The sequence below is a fragment of the Halichoerus grypus genome, chromosome 8 (genome assembly GCF_964656455.1).
Source record: "Halichoerus grypus chromosome 8, mHalGry1.hap1.1, whole genome shotgun sequence".
NCBI classification, from domain to species: Eukaryota; Metazoa; Chordata; class Mammalia; order Carnivora; family Phocidae; genus Halichoerus; species Halichoerus grypus.
Genome location: NC_135719.1, coordinates 121,887,299 through 121,904,066, shown reverse-complemented (window position 1 = coordinate 121,904,066; position 16,768 = coordinate 121,887,299).

Here is a 16,768-nt window from a genome sequence, read left to right as displayed (position 1 = left end):
GAGGACGAACACACATGGAGTTGCACACTTGTAGACAAGATGTGCCGGCTGTGAGGAAAATCTTGGGTTCCTTGTCGTCTTGATATTCTCAAAGGCACTTGCCAGTTGTGCGTCCTTGGGCAAGCCACTTCACCTCTCTGGGCCTCTTCTGGAGCAAGCTGATCATCAAGCAGCCTTTGTGCTTTCCCTTCCAGGATTACACGGGTGGGGATGAGGGTGAGAGTAGACGGGAAGCCTCATGGGGGCTTCTCTTCGCTGCCTCAGTCCCCTATTCCACCATTCAGCGGCATGTGGAAGACAGTTTCTGAAACTTCGATACTAACACCCCCTCGCTTTAATGCTGTGACCTCGTATCATGCCTTACGGCTTAGCTCCATCCTCTACAACCCAGGAGGGGTGACCGAGGTGGGGTTCAGTGCTGGATGCTGAGGCTGAGAAGAAAGATGACCTTTGGCTGAACTTCAGGGTGGGTTTGCCCAGGGCCCACATAATCTTTGGAAGGAGATTGGGCAAAGATGAAAAAATGACCGAACTCTTTGCTGGAGAAGATACCATGAAAGGTACCGTATGCTGTGTACAAGGCATGTAAATTGCTCCATGTTTCTGGAAAGCAGTCTGGCCATGTGGCATTAATTCCATAACATGGGCCCAGAAATAGCATTTATTAATAAACACTAGGTACAATATACCAAGTATTGTGTTAAGACTTGACCTACGTTATCTTATTTACAACATCTCAACGTCTTTAAGAGTAGACCCCATTTTATCTCCATTATATATTGAGGCAAATGAGGATTAGAGTTAAGTAACACGCCCAAGGCCGCACAACTATCAAATAGTGGGGCTGGGATTTTTCCGAGTCTAGCGTCTACACTCGTATCACTTGTGGGGCGCCTGGGTGGTTCAGGTGGTTAAGCTTCCGACTCTTGATTTTGGCTCAGGTCATGATCTCAGGGTCATGAGATCGAGCCCCACATCGGGCTCCCTGCTCAGTGGGAAATCTGCTTGTCTCCCTCTCCTCTGCTCCTCGCCCTGCTCTCTCTTTTTCTCTCTCTTAAATAAATAAATCTTTAAAAAATAAAAGGGTTCCTTCCTTTGGAATTTTTAAGACTTTTCCTTACGATGAATATATGTTACTTCTACATTCAGCAAAAGAATGATGAATTCCGTAGTTTGGGGTATTTTCCCATGATACCAGGTTCTCCTGCAGATGTTCCAGAAGCCTAGGCCACTTGCTTCAGGGCTGCTCCCTGACCTGAGCAATACAGCAAGGTGACTCCAGACCAGGGCCAGGACCAGGACAAGCTTCCAGGTCCTAAGGGAATCTCCCCTGACCCCTCTCCTTATTTCTTCCTCCCAATTGAGAGATGGTGCTGAAAAGGTGTCACTTGCAGAACGCAAGCAGAACCTAGTGAGGACACATGAACAGAGAAAGTTCTGGAAGGAAGTACCACGGAGGTCTCCTAGAGGGCATAGCTGGTTAGGAGTGCCATTTCTTGGGCGGGCACACAGTGTGCTCTTAACATTTGCAACACACGTACACAGCCCTCCATGCAAGGAGCTGGGCTGGGGTTGGGTACAACCACACCCTATTGACTTGACCGTGGAATGTGCTTCATTCAAGGCTGGGACCAGTGTGCTAATCCTCTGATCCCTGCAGTCCCCACCCAATCTAGTCCGACCAGCTCAGGTTGGAGAACGTGTTTTGGCTTAGGTGGGTGGGGTCGGGGGTGTCTGCTGCTCAGCCTCACTCCTCCTCTCCGACACCGGCCACACGGCGGCCACCCAATCAGGAGAGCCTCTTGCACAGTCTCAAAGGCAGACACAGGAGGCTCCTTTGTGTTCAAGGGAAAAGGGGAGGGTTGGGACAGAAGATCAGCCCTAGGAAATATGCTCATGGAACACAGGTCTGGTCACGTTACACCCCAATGTCTGCAGGAAGAGACCCGCATTCTTTAGCACGGCCTTGAGGGCCTTTCACGATCTGGTCCCAGCCTACCTTCCCAAACTCCTAGCACAATTTTCCTGCCCCCAGCTCTTCCTCACCCTAAGACTGTACCCCTCCTTGTTTCCCATAAGATTTGATCTTCCAGGAACTGAGGCCTCCTGCTGGAGAGAGCATTGTCTTCTTTCTGAGCAGATGCTCTGCTACCTCCCCAGGTGTCTAAGCTGAATGTAACCTGATTAAGTGGTTGGCAAATTAAGTGGTTGGATTTGGGGTGGGAGGACACCAGGGAGCAATAGGCCAGAGAAGGAGGGAAAGAGAAGAAAGGAAGAGAGATGGGACCCTGCCCTCTGGAAGGCCACACATTCCCTGGAGAGACAGAAGATGCTGGGATGTACTGAAGCAGGTTACCAAGCACAACAGGACTCCTGTGACAAAGGCAGGCCTGGGGGCCATGGGCAGTGAGCGGCAGCCAGTTAAAGAGACACTGACTCCCATCTTGTTCTGTGCTTTACCCAGCCTGAAAAGAGAAGAATCATCCTTCTGACACATACTGACCGAGGGCCTACTCAGGGCTGTGATTCAGTGTGACCAGCAAATTCCATTTCCGTTCGGGCCCAGGCAGGTCAATGAGGGACGCATTCTTGAGATGGTAGGATGCGGTAGAGGGCGGCGGTGGATGGAGAGGCCTGTCCCATCTGAGGGCATCCACTTAAAAAAAGAGTGCATAAACACATCCCCTCTGTGCTTGAAACTTCCTGAGAGTGAACGAAAGAGACAGAAAAGGGCTGCTGCCTTTTAGGAATTTACCATGTAGTGGGGAAAATCAGGTGAGGCCACAAGAAGGGCAATGGGGGAGTACACATGGGGCTGGGGGTGGGGGATGGGGGAGAGGTGGGAAGCCATTGTCTAAGCTGAGGCCTGAAAGAGGAGTAAGACTGAAAGGGTCCCTGGGTGGTGATGATGGTAGCAGGGATCCCAAGGATTATTTGAGCAGCCCTTGTTTGTTTTTAATTTAAATTCAATTAGCCAACATATAATACATCATTAGTTTCAGATGTAGTGTTCAATGATTCATCAGCACTCATCGTATCATGTGCCCTCCTTAATGCCCATCCCCCAGTTGCCCCATCCCCCACCCCCCTCCCTTCCATAACCCTCAGTTTGTGTCCTGGAGTCAAGAGTCTCTCATGGTTTGTCTCCCTCTCTGAGTTCTTCCCATTCGGTTTTCCCCACCCTTCCCCTATTGTCCTCTGCACTATTTCTTATGTTACATATATGAGTGAAACCATATGATAATTGTCTTTCTCTGCTTGACTTACTTCACTTAGCATAATCCCCTCCAGTTCCATCCACGTCGATGCAAATGGTGGGTATTCATCCTTTCTGATGGCTGAGTAATATTCCATTGTATATATGGACCACATCCTCTTTATCCATTCGTCTGTTGAAGGACATCTCCGCTCCTCCCACAGTTTGGCTATTGTGGACATTGCTGCTGTGAACACTGGGGTGCAAAGTGCCCCTTCTTTTCACTACATCTGTATCTTTGGGGTAAATACCCAGGAGTGCAATTGCTGGGTCATAGGGTAGCTCTATTTTTAACATCCTGAGGAGCCTCCATACTGTTTTCCAGAGTGGCTGCACCAGGTTGCATTCCCACCAGCAGTGTAAGCGGGTTCACCTTTCTCCACGTCCTCACCAACATTTGTTGTTTCCTGTCTGGTTCATCGAGCAGCCCCTGTGAAGGGGCTTTTCATCCTCTGTCAGACTGCTTAGCTTGCATTCCTCCCCTCACAGGACACTTTGTTCTCGTAGCCTTTTCTTTATTGTAAGTGTTGGGCTTAGGTGCTCACCGGGCCAGAAGCAGCACAGGTAGATTGCAGCACAGGTGAGAGGAGGAGTGGGTGCTTCTGGCCGGGATCCCCCGTGCTGTCTAGTCTGCCCTGGAGTGAGGGGGACAGTGTGTCTCGAAGGAGACTTTCTGTGGAGAATCAGAAAAGGGTGCGGGCTGTGGAGAATAGCATATGGGGTGAAGGGTTTGGGGCACAGGGGGTCTTTCTCTTGACCCCATCTCTCCACAAATGATATTAATGACAGCCAATAACAGCCCCTCCCTCTCTCCTCTGGCAGGTAGAGCAACGGTCTTCAAAGCGTGGTCCATAGACACCTGGGGGTCTGCGAGGTCAAAACCATTTTCCCAATGATATTAAACTGTTATTTACCCCTTCGCTGTGTTGATATCTGCACCAGGGGTGCAAAACCGTGGTGCATGAACTCCGGGCACCTTCGCCCCTGTCACGGCAGTGACGCCAGCTATAGCCTTCCCGCCACGCGCTCACAACAAGGGAAACACGTTTCACTGAACAATGTCCCTGATAGAACAGGAAATATTATTAATTTATTTACATCTTGATTCGTGAGTCCATCTTTTTAACATCCTATGTGAGGAAATGTAAAGTTCACAGAAAGCCCTTCTGCGGCAGATGGAAATCCCAGGGTTGTCTCGAGGGAAAGCACGTGGGGTTGAGTCGCCAGCTGAACGAGCTACTATTTGTTCATAGAGCACTGTTTTTACTCGAAACGCTGATCGTCAAGCAAACTATGGGTATTTGGGCTTGACTACTTGGCAGATATTTTCCTAAAAATGAAGGAAGTGGGACTGTTACTTCAAGGAAAACAGCCGACGTTATTTGTTCCCAATGACAAAATTCAAGCTTCCAAGTGAAAATTATGATTTTGGAAAACTGGAGTCTGTCATGAGCTTGACAGCTTCCCCACACTTAGAGCCTTTTCTGATGAGATCAGTAGCAATATTAATGAGTGTGATTTTTTTTGATGTTCTATAATGAAATGTGTCAACATTTGGAAGTTCTCCATAACTCATAAACCGATAGTTTCCATATGACAATGAAGTTATAAAATCATGCATCAAAAAATCTATTCAAAGTCCAAGATAGACCAATGGATTTTATTTATTTTTTTAAGATTTTATTTTTTTTAAAGATTTTATTTATTTATTTGACAGAGAGAGAAGGAGAGAGAGAGAGAGCACAAGCGGGGGGAACTGCCAAGGGAGAGGGAGAAGCAGACTCCCCGCTGAGCAGGACATTGATCCCAGGACCCCGGGATCATGACCTGAGCTGAGGCAGACCCTTAGCCAACTGAGCCACCCAGGCGCCCCTAGACCCATGGATTTTAATATAGCATTGTACAAAATTCATGGATCTGATTTCACATTCTACATTCCAAATAACCTTTAAAAAAACCCATAACTTGTTGAGTGTTGACATAGTATCAAAAAAGAATGCCCACAATTATCTGAAAAAGCTATTAAAACACTCCTTCTTTTTCCAACTACATATCTGTCTGAGGCCAGATTTTCTTCATATGTTTCAACCAAAACAAGATATGGCAACAGATTTAATGCAAAAGCAGATATAGAGTTTGGCTGTCTTTTATTAAGCCAGACATTAAAGAGATGTGCAAAAATGTGAATATCAACACTCTGTTCATCGAATTTTTTTGTTTCGGAAAATATGGTTATTTTTCATTAAAATATGTTATTTATGTGAAACTTTTAATAAGATAATTATTTTCATTTTTAAATGAATCAACAAATTAAAACTTTTTTCTTGGTTTTACTTTCAAATAAGATAGATAAATATTGTAGGTGTAATGCACATACATATGCAGGCACTCTTTGGGGTCTAAAATTACCAGAGGACTTGAACCCCCACCAGATGGCGCTAATGAGAACAAAGAGAAGGTGGGAGGCACAGAGAGCGGGAGAGAGGAAGGGAGGGAGAAAAAGAAAGGAAGGGAGGGAGGGCATTAAAGTGGGATTTGCAGTAGTGAGTTTCATAGTGTGAGATGTCCTAATAGCAATGATATTTGTAGACTCTGTAGGAAAAAAAGTGACAGGCCCAGGACTTAATCAGTGGGTTTTCACAATCTAAATTAGATAGGCAGATTTATGCCAAATAATACACTGGATTTTTTTTTTTTTTTTTACATCCCCTAACAAAAGCCAAGCACATTCCTTGGAGAAGCTCCCTGCAGCCCCGGGAAACTAAGCAGATTAAACTGAGCGAGCTCAGTCTTTTCCATTTTGTGTTGCTAATAAGATAACATTAATCTCTGGGGTTTAAGAGTGAAATTTAGGCAGATTCATTCCAGCAAGGAGTGCTCTGTGGAACCTCACAGCCAACCGCTTCTTCCCATAGTGGAGGAGAACGTGGTTGGGGTGAGGGTGGAGAGAAGGTCACCTCTGAGGGACTTAACTGGCCCCTGGTGACAAAATCGTATAAACGTCTGGGCGTTGTGTGAGGAACTATAAATGGGCGTTGGGAAAACTTGAAGCCAAATTTATTTTTCTTTCAAGGGCAGTGTGAAATAGCTGGCAAAGGATAGAAATCTCTTCCAGAGGTGAAGTTTTTAATGGTAATGCTCTTTTAAGGGTCACCAAAAGAAGCTAGAGCCTAAACTGGGGGCTGGCTTTCTGAATGGGTGTATCAGCTACTAGAGAAGTGGGTGTAATGTGGTATCAACTCTCCTTCCCCACTAGGCTGGGAGTTTACATGTATCCTCTGACCATTCATTCATTCATTCGTTCATTGACTCATTTCTACATGGGTCCGAACCTGCTTCCTCTGAGTGCTGGGTCTACTGTGGAAGCTGAAAGAGACATGGTTCCTACCTTCAGGTGGATTTGTTTTGAAAGAACAAGTCAGGGGCACCTGGGTGGCTCAGTTACTAAGCGGCTGCCTTCGGCTCAGGTCATGATCCCGGGGTCCTGGGTTCGAGCCCCGCAACAGGCTCTCTGCTCATCAGGAAGCCTGCTTCTCCCTCTGCCACTCCCCCTGCTTGTGTTTCCTCTCTCGCTGTCTGTCTCTCTGTCAAAAAAAAAAAAACAAAAAACAACTGTCTTGCAGCTACCACCACAGACTTTTAAAAATGTTTCAAAGTCCACTCAGCTTGTTCTCTAGTAAAACCAATCAGCACAATCCGCCAAGCTGAACGGTCGATTTTCCTTGTGAAGATGGGGGTGGGCATTATACGGCTCAGAAAGAGTGGGTGGGGTGCTATTTTTTTTTTAAGATTTTATTTATTTATTTAAAGAGAGAGCACGTGAGAAGGGGAGGGGCAGAGGGAGAAGGAGAGTGAGGATTTCAAGCTGACTCCAAGCTGAGCGTGGGGCCCGATGTGGGGCTTGATCTCATGACCCTGATATCATGACCTGAGCCAAAACCAAGAGTCGGACACTTAACCGTCTGAGCCACCTAGGTGCTCCAATGGGGTGCTATTTAAACTTGATTGCCCTTTCTCCTTCCCATCTTCCTTTCCTTCCTGCCCTTCTTCCCACATATATTTATTGAGCACCTACTACGTGGTCAGTGCTGAGGCAACAAAGCTGAACAAGACATGCTTCGTCTCCAACCTGGTGGAGCACATGACGAGTATGTAAACAACAAGAACATATTTACAGATTATGGTTAGCGATGTGAAGGACAAGGGGATGGGAACCCCTTCAGATATAGATGGTCAAAGAAGGCCTCTCTACAGAAGTGAATTTAAGCCAAGATTTCTCACCCTGCACACTCTTGACATTTGGGGCCAGACAGCTCCTTGTTGCAGTGACCGTCCTACACGTTGTAGAATGTCTAGCAGCACGCCTGGCCTCTGTGCGCTGGATGCTTGTAGCACCTTCCATCCCCATTTACGACAACCAAAAAAGTCTCTAGACATTGTCAAAAGTCCCCTGGGGGCCCAAATTACTCCCGGTTGAGAACCATTGATTTAGGCTGAGACCTGAAAGATGAGGAGCCCATCAAGAGAGGATTGCATTGGGGGACTTCCACACCGTAGTAAAGAGCTTGGATTTTATTCTAAGTTGAAAGAAACCAATGTCTTCAATCATGGGTGACATAATCCACTTTGAATTTCGGAAAGATCATTCAGGCTGTGGAGTGGGGAATGGATTGCCTGGAGGACGAGAAAGGTCACGACTGTCAAAGGAGGCCAGTGGACTTGTCCGCCTGACACCCAGGAAGAGATGGTGGCCTGGACTGGGGTGATGACCCTGGAAGTAAAGAGGGAGACAAATATTCACCATCTCTGAAGTGGAACACCCAGGTCTTGCTGACGGATGTGATGTGGAGATCCCAACCCTGAGCATCCCTGTGGTGCCTCCTTTGCTCTGGGCAAAGTGGTAAGCATTTGCAAAGGGGGACAAATTCAACCCTGACCATATAGCTGCTTGCAGCTCTCATAAGAATGTGTCATGGGGGGCGCCTGGGTGGCTCAGTCGGTTAAGCGTCTGCCTTCGGCTCAGGTCATGATCCCAGGGTCTTGGGATGGAGCCCCACATAGGACTCCCTGCTCAGTGGGGAGCCTGCTTCCCCCTCTCCCTCTGCCCCTCCCCACCCCTCACTCATGCGTGAGTGCATTCTCTCTCTCAAATAAATAAAGAAAATCTTAAAAAAGGAAGTATGTGTAGTTGGGGCTAACTTTTGGTTGGGATGATGTACGAAAGTGAGTGCAGTGGGTTCAGGGTTCCCTGTCCCCTGTTTTCTGGCTGCTATGTCTCTTAGGCACCAATTTCTGCTCATAAACCTGGAAAGGCAGAAGAAGCAGAGCTGATTTGTAAATGAAAAGTAATCGAGACCGGAATCTGAAGCCTCACTTTCAACTTTCAAAGCCACTGATGATGCAAAATCCACTTCGCATCCCAAAAGCAGCCCAGGAACCTTGTGTTTCTCCTTTGGGAAAAATAGTAGCACAGGGACCCGGAAGCTCAGGTTGCAAGCGAGCAAAACTGTTGGTGTGAATGGCACCTGACCGAGGGCTTCTTGGCAGAAGTTGGAGTGACGGACAGGCATTAGGGAACAGGGGACTGTTTGGTGACAAGCATTAGTGTTACCAGGGAGGTGGGAGAAGGGCAGGGACAAATTCTAACAAAATATTAGGAGCCTGTTTGTTCGTTTGTTTTTAGTTGCATAGCACGTGGTTGCCAGGATTTTAAATTGTAGTGCTCTAGGCATGTAATTAAGCGAGAGAGCTTAGTTGGCACCAACTGGGATACCAAGTTGTTGATGCAGCTTATGAGAGTGACCTTCTGATATTAAAATGCAGAGGCTGAGTGTGTGTGTGTGTGTGTGTGTGTGTGTGTGTGTGTGTCCTTAGCCCTATTTGCTGCTTTCCCTCGGGGCTTCCAAGCTCCAAGTAAAAAGGACCAGCCCTTTTAATATTTTTGTATTTCGTTCTGCTACGGGTGTGAACCTTCCCATCTAGGTCTCAGTCTGGCCTGCGGCAATGATGCTCAGCTGAAGGGGTTTCTGGATCTGAAACAAAGGTGGATCATCTCAGCTCAATCAACGAGCCAGCCCACTCATTACAAATGCCCCATGCCTTCGCTTCTTCTGCTTAAAATCACAGAATTTTAGAGCTGAATGTGAACTTAGCCTTTAGCTTCTCACTTGATAAATGAGAAATCTGAAGGCCACCGTGGTGAACTGACCTGCTCAAGGTTGCTCAGCTGGTGCATGCTATCAGGAAATGAGCAGGACAGGACCTGCACAGGGTCCTCTCCGGGGTAGCCCCGAGGCCCGCTTTGACTATAGAGCAGTCTCTTCTCCTTGGCCATGAACTCCCACCCTCTGACACGCGTCCTGTTTTCCCCGTCGTGGTGCCTGAAGCCTGGTGACTCGTCTGCAGAGGTCTGACAGAGAAAGAAGAGGAATGGACTAGCCAGGTAACTGAAATGCTTTGTGAAATGGTAGAAAAGAGTCACTTTTCGAGTTGCGGGGGACCACTGCACCTTGGCGAAGGCCACCTTCCACCTTCCCGGTGGGCCATGAGGGCCCACAAGAGTTCCTGCCCCTCCCCAAGGTGAGCAGTTTCCTTCATTCAGCTGGGCCAGCACAGGCCCCTCAGGTCACGAAGACCCTGCGGGCTTACCTGGCAATTACCCGGAGTGGGAGCCAGCCCTTTCTAGAGGTTTTCTCTGATCCTTTCTAGCAAGTCCCTCAGGCAGGGGAGGAGGGCAGATGGAGGTCCTCTTCCTATAGGATGGAAGAGGAAGGCACTCCTGAGAGTGACCGGAAGTCAGGACCTGGCCGGCCTCCCCTGGCCTCCTCTCCCACACTCTGTCCATTTGGACCCTGCTGCTACTGCAGCAGATGGAGGCTTTAAAGGAGTCCCAGTTTTCCATTCCCCAGGCCAGTGCAGGAGGAGTTTCTCCAGTGCTCTTTATTAGAGATGGATAAAGGTAAAATAGCTGAGGCTCTTTGGGATTAAAGAACATTTGTGCTTTTTGTTTAAAGTGACCATGTTAGGGGCGCCTGGGTGGCTCAGTCGTTAAGCGTCTGCCTTCGGCTCAGGTCATGATCCCAGGGTCCTGGGATCGAGCCCCGCATCGGGCTGCCTGCTCTGCGGGAAGCCTGCTTCTCCCTCTCCCACTCCCCCTGCTTGTGTTCCCTCTCTCGCTGTCTCTCTCTGTCAAATAAATAAAAATAAAATCTTTAAAAAAAAAAAAAAATAAAGTGACCATGTTCCTGGATGTCTTGGGTGCCCTGATCCCAAATATTCTGTCCTACCTTCTTTATTAAGTTCATGTATTTATTAAAACTTATATTCTGATTTTTGTTCTGAAGATAGAGATATTATTTGGAAATGGAATTCTTCACCCCCTTCTGGTGTCTGACTTTGAGCCACGCAAAGCCCTCTTTGGAAAGAACAGAATCAACCCTGCTCCTCCCCACCCCCAATCGTACCAGCCAATCATCTAGGGAGCCTGTGATGGGGCCCAGCAAGGCAGGGGGTGTGTGTGAGCATGGGTTTAGAAATCAGTTCCGGGTTCAAATCCCAACTTCCAGCACCATGATTTACAGCGTTAGATTCTAACTTCATCTCCTACTGCACCTCCCTGTACCTCTCCGCTTCTGAGCACTACCCAGTGTGGTCCCTCCAATACTTGGTGCCTGCCTCAGGGCCTTTATGCTTGCACTTCCCTTGCCCTGGAATTCTTCTCCCAGAGACCTACATGCCTATACCTTGCCTTCTTCAAGGCTTCCGTCAATGTCATCAGGTGGAGGCCTCCCACGGCCAGTCCCTAATACTGCAATCCTCCATGCCCTTACCCGGTCTCTTCCTTGCTTTGTTTCTCCATAGCACTTATGACTCCCTAGCCTAGCATGCGCTTCACTTAGACTTTTGTTTATTGTCTGTCTTACCCCAGCTACAACAGAAACCCCATGAGGGTAGGGATTTTCAGCAGCTTTGTTCACTGCATTATGCTCAGCGTCTAGAACAGTGTCTGGTCCTTGGCAGGAGCTTAACAAATCTGCATGAATACATAAATCTGAGCAAGTAACCTACCTCTCTGAGCCTATAGTCCTCCCTCTCTTAAAAAGAAGGTGTGAGTGGTTAAATAAGACAACTGCTGTAGATAAAAATAATAGCCAACATACATTGCGTCTTATTCACTACCAGCTCTCAAATGTTCCGGTGCTTACTATTATGCATGGATTATTTTACCTAATCCTCTCCCCAGTCCTGTGAGGTATTCTGTTTATCGTCCTTTTACAGAAGAGGAACCTGAGGCTTAGAGAAGTTGTGTCACCTCCCCAGGGCCACACAAGATTCAGGTCCACATAAGTCTGAGCCACAAGCCAGGACTCTTAACCTTGCCAACATGGTGCCCAGGGCCTGGTACGTAGCCACGGCCCCACCAGTGCTAATTCTCTTCTCCAAATCACTCAGTGAGTGACGCTTGTTGTCTGTCTGCCCTTCTTTTGTGTGTGTGTATGAACCTTCCACTGACGGACACACAGTCCCTGCCGCTGAAGCCTGACATTTTGGAAGCATCCCCTGTCCTCAGGAGACAATGTGGTGCTGTTATTTAACACAGTACTGGAAGTCCTAGCCTCAGCAATCAAACAAAAAGAAACAAAAGGCATCCAAATCAGCAAGGAAGAAGTCAAATGTTCACTATTTGCAGAAAACACAGTACTCTATGTAGAAAACCTGAAAGACTCCACCAAAAAATTGTTAGAACTGTTACACGAGTTCAGTGAAGGCGCAGGATACAAAATCAACATACAGAAATCTGTTGCATTTTCTATGCACCAATTATGAAGCAGCAGACAGAGAAATCAAAGAACCGATCCCATTTACAATTACACCAAAAACCATAAGATACCTAGGAATAAACCTAACCAAAGAGGTAAAGGATCTGTACTCTGAAAACTATAGAACACTTATGAAAGAAATTGAGGAAGACACAAAGAAATGGAAAAACATTCCATGCTCATGGATTGAAAGAACAAACATTGTTAAAATGTTAGGGGTGCCTAGGTGGCTCAGTCAGTTAAGCGTCTGGGGTCCTGGGATCGGCCCTGTGTTGGGCTCCCTGCTCAGTGGAGAGTCTGCTTAACCCTCTCCCTCTCTCCCTCCCCCCCGTTATGCATGCTCATGCGCACTCTCTCTCTCTCTCTCTCTCAAATGAATAAATAAATAAAAATTTTAATGTCTATATTACCCAAAGCAACCTACACATTTAACGCAATCTCTATCAAAACACAACCAGCATTTTTCACAGAGCTAGAACAAACAATCCAAAAATTTGTATGGAACCACAAAAGACCCCAAATAGCCAAAGCAATCTTGAAAAAGAAAAGCAAAGCTAGAGGCATCACAATTCTTGACTTCAAGGTGTATTACAAAGCTGTAGTGATCAAGACAGTATGGTACTGACATAAAAACAGACACATAGATCAATGGAACAGAAGAGAAAACCCAGAGATGGACCCACAACTATATGGTCAACTAATCTTCAACAAAGCAGGGAAGAATTTCCAATGGAAAGAAGACACTCTGTTCAACAAATGGTGTTGGAAAAATTGGATAGCAACCTGCAAGAGATTGAAACTGGACCACTTTCTTATGCCACACACAAAAATAAATTAAAAAAAAAAAAATTCAAAATGGATGAAAAACCTAAATGTGAGACAGGAAACCATCAAAATCCTAGAGGAGAACACAGGCAATAACTTCTCTGACATTGGCTGTAGCAACTTCTTACTAGATTCGTCTCCTAAGGCAAGGGAAACAAAAGCAAAAATGAACTATTGGGACTTCATCAAGATAAAAAGTTTCTGCACAGCAAAGGAAACAATCAACAAAATTAAAAGGCTGCCTAATGGAATGGGAGAAGATATTTGCAAGTGACCTATCTGATAAAGGGTTAGTATCCAAAATAGATAAAGAATTTATCAAATTCAACACCCAAAAAACAAATAATCCAGTTAAAAAATGGGCAGAAGACATGAACAGATAGACATTTTTCCAAAGAAGACATGCAGATGGCTAACAGACACATGAAAAGATGCTCAACATCACTCATCATCAGGGAAATACAAATCAAAACTACAATGAGATATCACCTCACACCAATCAGAATGGCTAAAATTAACACAGGAAACAACAGATGTTGGCGAGGGTGCAGAGAAAGAGGGACCCTCTTACACTGTTGGTAGAAATGCAAACTGGTGTAGCCACTCTGGAAAACCATATGGAGATTCCTCAAAAATTTAAAAATAAAACTACCCTACGATCCAGTAATTGCACTACTAGGTATTTACCAAGGATACAAAAATACTGATTTGAAGGGACACATACACCCCGATGTTTATAGCAGCATTATCAACAATAGCCAAATTATGAAAAGGGCCCAAATGACCATCAACTGATGAATGGATAAAGAAGATGTGGTGTATGTATACCATGGACTATTACTCAGCCAAAAAAAGAATGATATCTTGCCATTTGCAACGAAGTGGATGGAGCTAGAGGGTATTATGCTAAGTGAAATAAGTCTGTCAGAGAAAGATAAATACCATATGATTTCACTCATGTGGAATTTAAGAAACAAAACAAATGAACATAGGGGAAAACAAGAGAGAGAGAGGCAAACCAAGAAACAGACTCTTAACTCGAGAGAGCAAACTGAGCGTTGCTGGAGGGACATGGAGAGGGGATGGGTTAAATGGGTGAAGGGAATTAAGGAGGGCACTTGTGATGAGCACTGGGTGTTGTATGTAAGTGATGAATCACTAAATTCTACACCTGAAACTGAATATTACACTGTATGTTAACTAACTGGAATTTAAATAAAAATGTGAAACTAAAAAAGAAAAAAAAGGAGGCAATGTGTTGTATTTACAGTGAGTTGGTAGGTTTGTTCTCTGGGGGACCTAGATTCTGGCACTTCCTTTGCATAAACTTACTGTGTGATCTTGGGCAATCACTTTTCTCTAGCAACCCACTTCTACTGTTGTGATGAGCACTGAGGTCTCTTGCAGCTATAACAGCCTTGGGCCCAGGGAGGACACCTCAGGGTTGTGTGGTTTATGAATCATCTCAGGGATCCTGCCCCCAGGCTGTAGCCTTGACCTCACCCTGCTTAATAATGCAGTCTACCCAGCTTTGATGATTATTGGCCTTGCCCCTCCCATGCCTCTTGAGCTTAGGTCTCAGGCTGCTGGATTTGAGTGGGAGGACAGAGGAGGCAGTATTTCCAGTAATTTTCTAAGCACTTCTCTAGGGGCAAGACCAAAAGAAAGATAAGGAAGATTTGAGAGCTTTCCCACCCAACCAGAGACCGAATCATTGCAGTAAACAGACTTCTCTTGTGGGGGTGGTCACGGGGGAGACCTCCTCAGCCCTCTGGAAGCTCTGCGGAGGGGCTTGGGGACTGCTTGTATAAACAGGCATCTGCCCAACAGCCCCTTCCAATTTCCCACCACGCTTCCTCCCAAAGGAGTCCCGACAATCCCCTTATTTCGCCAAGCCGGAAACTGCCTCACTTTAGTTCCAACTTCTAAACTAGGGATTTGTCCCCCTCCTTGTGAAATGGGGGTGAAATGGAGTAAGCTGAGCTAGCCAATGGCTTAAGTCATTCTCCTCATTTAATTCATTCATTTATTCATTCAACATTTATGCGATGGACTCTTTGCCAGGGATTCAAAGAGTAAATTAGTCAGGTTGTGGCAAACTTAAATTGGGTAACTGGTAATTTGAAGAGAGGTTAAGAGATTATTTTCAACAGTGAGGTCAGAGTACCGGAAAACAAGGGATAGTGGAGTACCCTGGAGCTGGTAACATCAGGAAGAGGTTATCTGTCCTGGGCTGCAGGGAAAGAGTAGAGAAAATTCCCAGAATCCAGGAGAGAGCCCTGTGGATAGGGCCCCTTGGCAGGAGTTGTGTGACCTTTGGTTGATGGACTCATCCAGCTGGTGAAGGAACGTTTTCATCTCCCTTTCTTCTCTCCATTGGCTGAATTCCATTGAGGTAGTTGGGATGGGCCAACCTCTTGGGGCTCACAGCAAAGCAGAGAAGGACAAACAAATTTCTAGCACAGAAATCAGACACGGCCTGTGTCCTCAAGGAGCTTGCATACTAGCAGGGGAGAAAGGAGTGCAAAAGTAGATTACAGCATGATAAATGCTTTAATAAAGCTATGAACAAAGTATAAGAGGAGTTCGGGGATTAGGGAATAGGAAAGATCTCTGCCAGGGAGGGTGTTACTGTGTTTGTAGGTTGGGGAAGGAAATTGGTTCCTGGGAAGCAAATGTGGAGGAGTTGTTTCTCAAAGGAAAATCAGGCTTCTTGGAGGAAGTAATGTCTAAACTGAGACCTGAAATGTGAATAAGAATTAGCGAGGAGAAGAGGAGGAAGTAAAGGAGTTGAGGCAGAGTGAAACATGTGTGAAAGCCGGAGGCTGAAAGAGACTGTAGAACTCTTTGGGAAACTGTAAGTAATGTGATATAATAAAGTAATGTAATATAATAGTGTTTAAGAGGACAGGTGAGGGATGAAGCTGAATAGAGAAGGGCCCAGAGCATGAAGAATTCTTTTACCTGATTAAGGAATTTGGAAGGCCAGTGGTAAGTCCTTAAAAGGTTTTAATCAGGGGAGTGATGTCATTGTTACTTGTTTTAGAAAATCACTTTGGGGACGCCTGGGTGGCTCAGTCAGTTAAGCGTCTGCCTTTGGCTCAGGTCATGATTCCAGGGTCCTGGGATCGAGTCCTGTGTTGGCTTCCCTGCTCAGCGGGGAGTCTGCTTCTCCCTCTCCCTCTGCCTCTCCTCCTGCTTGTGCTCTCTCTCTCTCTGTGTCAAATAAATAAATAAAATCTTAAAAAAAAAAAAAGAAAATCACTTTGGTTGAAGGGAGGAGAGTATATTAAAGGTAGGGGGATTAGAAAGGTTATTTTTGTGATCTAAGTGAGAGGTGACAGTGCCCCAAAGTCAACCTGATGTGGTTTGAGGTGTTGGGGTTCAGAGCCAATGGTCAAGAAAGAATTCTTGAGACATCTTTAGTGCAAAAGGTTGGTTTTATTAAAGCACAGGGATCGGACCTGTGGGCAGGAAGAACAGTACTGGGGTTGTGAGGAGTGATGATTATATAAGATTTTCTAGCCTATGGAGGGGAGGGTGAGTTAGGGCTCCAAGAAATTGAGTCTATAGGTTTCTGGAGATGGCTTTTTTCTTGTAAATTGTTAAGACGGTTGCAAACTGATGGAGACACATGGCCCTGCCTGAGTGAGATCTCCATCGGTTAACCACCTGGTTTTCCCTTTCCTTTGTTCTTGGCCAGCCAGGAGGGCCACATATCCCACCTTGCACTGTAGGTGTGGTCATGTGACTAGGTTCTGGCCAATAGAACATGAGTGGAAGTGATGTTGCCAACTTCCAGTTGTGCCCGTATAGGGAAGAGGCGTGTCCTCCCCGGTCACCTTTTTTTCCTTCTCCCTTGGATATT